Source organism: Aotus nancymaae, unplaced genomic scaffold (assembly GCF_030222135.1).
Source record: "Aotus nancymaae isolate 86718 unplaced genomic scaffold, 86718_ANA_hifiasm-v0.15.2.pri h1tg000089l, whole genome shotgun sequence".
In the NCBI taxonomy this organism is placed as follows: Eukaryota; Metazoa; Chordata; class Mammalia; order Primates; family Aotidae; genus Aotus; species Aotus nancymaae.
The window spans coordinates 1808573-1814030 of NW_026988504.1; the positions used below are offsets into that span (position 1 = coordinate 1808573).

The 5458-nt window shown below is 58.9% G+C and overlaps 1 pseudogene; it reads left to right on the forward strand.

The window, feature by feature from the left end:
- Positions 1-2400: 2400 nt before the first annotated feature.
- Positions 2401-3819, forward strand: LOC105717517 (proline-rich protein 2-like; annotated as a pseudogene).
- The last annotated feature ends 1639 nt before the right edge of the window (positions 3820-5458 follow it).

The following is a 5458-nucleotide window of genomic DNA, read 5'->3' on the forward strand; positions in this document are numbered from 1 at the left end:
AATCCCAGCTCCTCTGGAGGCTGAGGTAGGAGAATCGCTTGAGCCTGGATGCAAAGGTTGCAGTGAGCCGACATCATGCCACTGCACTCCAGCCTGGGCAACAGAGGAAGACTCCCTCTCAAAAAACAAAGAAAGAAGAAGTCCGGGCGTGGTGGCTCACGCCTGTAATCCCAGGGCTTTGGGAGGCTGAGGCGGGCGGATTATGAGCGCAGGAGTTCGAGACCAGCCTGGCCAATATGGTGAAACCCCGTCTCTACTAAAAAAAAAGATAGAAAAATTAGCCGGGTGTGGGGGCACACGCCTGTAGTCCCAGCTACTTGGGAGGCTGAGGCAAGAGAATCACTTAAACCTAGGAATCGGAAGTTGTAGTGAGCTGAGATCGAGCCACCGCACTCCAGCCTGGACCGCAACAGAGGGAGACTCCGTCTCCAAAAAGAAAAAAAAAAATTACTTCTCTGTAATTTGTTAATTATTTCAGTTAGTGTTAGTATATTGTTTGTATGAAAATATTGCTTTTTTACAATGAAGCCTGTATAATAATAAAAACAGTAAGTGTTGGTGAGGATGTGGAGAAATTGGAGCTCTCATTCCAGTGCATGCGCTGTGAAAGGCAGTTTAGCGGTTCTCAGAGCGGAGGGTGGACTTACCGGGCAGCGCGGCAATTCTGTGCAGCCACACACCCAGAGAGCAGGGTGCAGGGGCACGGACGGGGTACTCTACACGGGCTATTCCAAATGTGTGTGTGGGGTTCTTTTTTTTTTGAGACAGGGTCTCGCTCTGTCACCAGGCTAGAGTGCTATGGCGCGATCTCGGCTCACTGCAACCTCCGCCCTCGGGTTCAAGCTATTCTACTGCCTCCGTCCCCTGAGAAGCTGGGACTACAGGTGCACGCCACCACGCCCAGCTAACTTTTGTATTTTTAGTAGAGACGGGGTTTCACTATGTTGGCCAGAATGGTCTTGATCTCTTGACCTTGTGATCCGCCCACCTCGGCGTCCCAAAGTGCTGGGATTACAGGCGTGAGCCATGGCGCCCGGCCGGGCTATTCCAAACGTTGACCACAACCATACTCACCGCAGAGAAAAGGTGGAAACCCCCACGTTTCCATCCATAAATGAAAAGAGAAATGTGGTCCCTCCATACAATGGACTATGATTTAACCTTAAAAAGGAAGGAAATTCTGACACACCACGCACGGATGGCTTTGAAAACATTATGGTAAGTGACTGTGCCAGTCACAAAGGACAACCTCTGTCTGATTCCACTTATAAAACACTAGAATATGGAAATCCAGAAATAGGAAGTAGATTAGAGGTTGCCAGGGGCTGGGGAGAGAGGCAGAGGGAAGCTGGCGCTCAGTGGATACAGTCTCTGGGATGGCAAGGCAAAAAAGTTCCGCAAATGGAGAGTGGGAGTCGCACAGCATGGTAAATGTCCTCAATACCTTTCAAGTGTACACTTAAAAATGGTTAAAATGGCAAAATGTGTCACAGTTACGAAATGATGGGCTGGGCATGGTGGCTCACGCCTGTAATCCCAGCACTTTGGGAGGCCAAGGCAGGCAGGTCACCTGAAGTCAGGAGTTTGAGACCAGCCTGGCCAACAGTGAAACCCTGTCTCTACTAAGAATACATTTAGCTGGGTGTGGTGCTGCATGCCTGTAATCCCAGCTATTGGGAGGCTGGGGCAGGAGAATCGCTTGAAACCGAGAGGTGGAGGTTGCAGTGAGCCGAGATCATGCCACTGCACTCCAGCCTGGGCAATAGAGCGAGACTCTGTCTCAACAAAAGAAAAAAATATGTAATGTAACATACCCAAACCACTGAACTGTACGCTTCAAATGGGTGAATTTCATGGTATGTGAATTATATCTCAATACTGCTGTTGAATTTACAGGCCAGGCACAGTGGCTCATGCTTATAATTACAGGAGGTCGAGGTGGGAGGATTACTTGAGCCCAGGAGTTCGAGACTAATCTGGGCAACATAGGGAGACCTTGTATCTACAAAAAATTAAAAATAATTAGCCATGCATAGTGGCATGTGTCTGTAGTCCCAGCCACTTGGGAGGCTGAGGTGGGAGGATCGCTGGAGCCAGGGAGGCTGAGTTTGCCGTGAGCCGTGGTGGTGCCGCTGTGCTCCAGCCTGGGCCACAGAGCAAGAGCTCCTGCCTCAAAACAAAATGTTTTTTAAAGATTTACATCTGTAATTTCAGAAGCAGTATGTGCCACTGATATCTGCTCCAAGAACAGTCTTGGTTTGGGTGTGGCATTTCAGTTCCCAGGGAGGCAGATATTCTCTGAGCTAAAAGCCTGCTTCTCCCCAAGACAGAGGGCAGCACCGCTTTACCAGGTGTGTGACTAACAGTCCTCGATCCCACTGGGAGAGCAGCGAGGGAAGGATGGCTCATTCAAAATGTACACACAGAGGCGGCTCCAGTACAGAGAGGGGCTCTAGGCCTTGAAATGCTCCTCTCAGGGCACACAACTCCAGATGACGGGATAACATGAGACACAGCTCCTGCGTCAATACTCCCCCAGCTCCTGCCTGGGTGCTCCCCAGTTCCTGGCCTGATGCTCCCCAGTTCCTGCCTGGAGACTCCTCCAGCTCCTGGCCTAGCTGCTCCCCCAGCTCCTGGCCTGATGCCCCCCGGTTCCTGCCTGGATGCTCCCCCAGCTCCTGGCCTAGGTGCTCTCTCAGCTCCTGCCCTGATGCTCCCCAGTTCCCGCCTTTGTGCTCCCCTAGCCCAACTCAGAGTGCCCCTTCCCTCTGGCCAGGCCCCCTTTCTGGCCCCGTCCCTTCGGGGCTCCGGCGGGAACCCACCTGGCTTTTCCCTCCCAACCATACCAGCTCCCTCTGGTTTCCAAGTTGCCTGCTAATCCAGCTGGAAACACCGGCCTTGCAGGGCGGGCGGGGGCGCTCCCCACGAAGCAGCCACATAGGGTGCGAAGAAGTCCCAAGGCCCACCCAGGAGGAGCGCCCACCTTTCCCTCGCGGGCCGCGCGCGCTGCCCACGGGGCCACGCTTGGGGCCTGGTAGGCGGCCGCCATCCCGGCCACGGCCGCTGGAGGGCGCCCCTGCACCGCTCCTGCCGGCCGGCTCCCGTGGGAGGGCGCCTGTGGCGGGCGCCGGAGGTTGATCTCCTGGTTCACGCCAGGATTGAGAACCGGCGGCCGGAGTGGGAGGCCTCAGAGCCGAGTTCAGATCGCGGTCTCGACCCACCTGGCGGCGACTTCCGGTCCCGTGGCTGCGCTGCAGCTCGCCAGGTCGGGGTGAAAATGCAGAAACGGCCCATTGGACTAAGTCACGACCGTTCGTTTCTCGCAGCGCCGCGTGGCTGCCTGCGGGCAACCGAGCCACACACGCCGCGCCCGCACCACCACCCGGGGCCTGAACGCGCCGGCCACGACCGGCAGCCCCCTCCGATCCTGAGACCTCCACACCGCAGTGCAGGCGTGGGGGGTCCTCAGCCCGCGCCATCCAAGCAAGAACCAAGAGCGCGGGGGCCACGCCTTCCCCCACCCTTTGCCCTGCGCCCCTGGCTGGCGGTCCCTCCTGCAGCAGCTGGGCCTGGAATTCCGGCTGCGGAAGGGGCAGCACCCACGCGCAGCTCACGCCATGCTTATGGCCGCTGCGAGGGTCTCCGCCTTTCCAGCCTGGTCCCCGGCTGTTTCCTGGTGCTGCCCAAGAAGCAGGTCCCTCGGCCAAACCAGTCCCTGCCCCCGAGCCGGCCGGTGCCCTCAGCCTCCGGCCCAGGGGGCAGAGTGCTGGCGGAGGACAGGCCCTGTCCACCCTGTCCTCCCTGGGAGCTGGCTGGTGAGACGCTCGTCTGCCTCGGGGGCCCAATATTGGTCACTCGACGTGAAGGGACAGAGTGATCTGACTGTCCAGGGTGACGGTGAGCTCGCCACTGTCCTGGCATGTGTGGGCAAGCGCCATGCGGAGAGGGGCTGGCCGCCCGCCCGCTGCCGGTGGCCTGACTCAGGAAACCTCGCCCTCCTGAGCAGCAGCGGGAGGAGAGGCAGCCGCACCGGACCTCTGGAGGGGATGGCCCTGCAGCCCTTGCTGGGACAGGAGGGACGCTACGGCAGCTGCTGGGGCTCCAGGCAGGGGCTGTCCCTCGGTCAGCTGGGTCACAGAGCAGCCGGCGCCTGGATCATTCTCAGGCTGCCCGAGGGGGAGGCTTCCGCCCCAGGTGGGTGACCCCGGGCCCTCGCTATCACCCCCTCAATCTGTTTCCTCTTTCCTCTCCGCCTCCTCAGCCTCCCTGGGCAGCCTCCTCTCTTTCTCTGGCGGAGCCTTCCAGCTTCCGGAGGCCTCCGTGTGAGAGCAATAAAATGCCTTTGAAAGGAGGCTGGGGTGTCTTGGGAGCTCCGGCGCCCCAAAGGGTCACAGGGCCGGGGGCTAAGAAGGCCAGAGGTGGCTGCCTCTGGGTAGGAGACGCAGGCCTCGCTGTGCTTTCAGGGGACACACAGCAGGGACAGTCCCCACTGACTCTCCTCCCAGTCCACCTCCACTAACTCACCTCCCTCTTGTCAACACAGGGAGTCTCCTGCCCTGATGCGTCTGAACCCCGCTTGGGGAGACGCCCTCCGCCCTTCCCCTTGGCTCTGCTTCCCTCTTCCCTCCTGTTCACCAGCTCCAGCCACCCCGACGGGGCCCGTTTAATTGATTCAATTTGTTCAACAGTAAAAACACTCCGCAGATGTCAGCCTCCCAAGCACCCCACCCCTGCGGAGCCGCAGACACCTGCCAAGGCTCTGGGCTGGGAGTCCTTCCAGGAGCACTCACGCCGGGCTTTGGGGGAGGCCCCCGGGCCTGGGAGCTCGCGAGGGCGGCCGCGCTCATCAGAGCAGAGCAGCCACTTCGGCCGAGGGACTGCTCTGTCCAGGGCACCAGCGGCGTTCTGAACAGTGATCCGATGCAAATGCCTCATTCTTAAGGGTTTAAGTGCTTTTAGACTCGAGGTCTGGGAGGGTGACCTTGGAGATGACCCCCGTTTTGGTCGAGCTGCCATCCCAGGCCCAGGCCACTGTCAGGATCCCACCTTCTCCATCAACCCAGGCTTGGGGCTTTTCCAGGTAATCAGTGCTGGGAGGGGGACTGAGGGCTCCCAGGTCCTGATCCTGTCCCTTGCAGGGGAGAGGCCCCTCGTCCAGATTGGGACCCCTGTGTCCACAGCTTCAGCGTTGCGGCCCGTCCTTCTCCGGGGATGTGTACGGTCACAGCCGCGCCGGGAGATGCTCTCAGGTGGTGTGTAAGGGAAGACGTGGGCCTGGAGGTCAGGAGACCCAGGCTGAACCCCTGACACCCCTGCCCCGCCTGCGGCCCTCTCCCTGTGACGGTCCCTGGTCCCACCACTTTCCACCCCAGAGGGAGGCCACTGCAATTGACTGATTGGTTGTTTGAGTGACTGAAGAGGTGGACGGTTTCGGGAGCATTTGCAGAGCTGGCCAGGC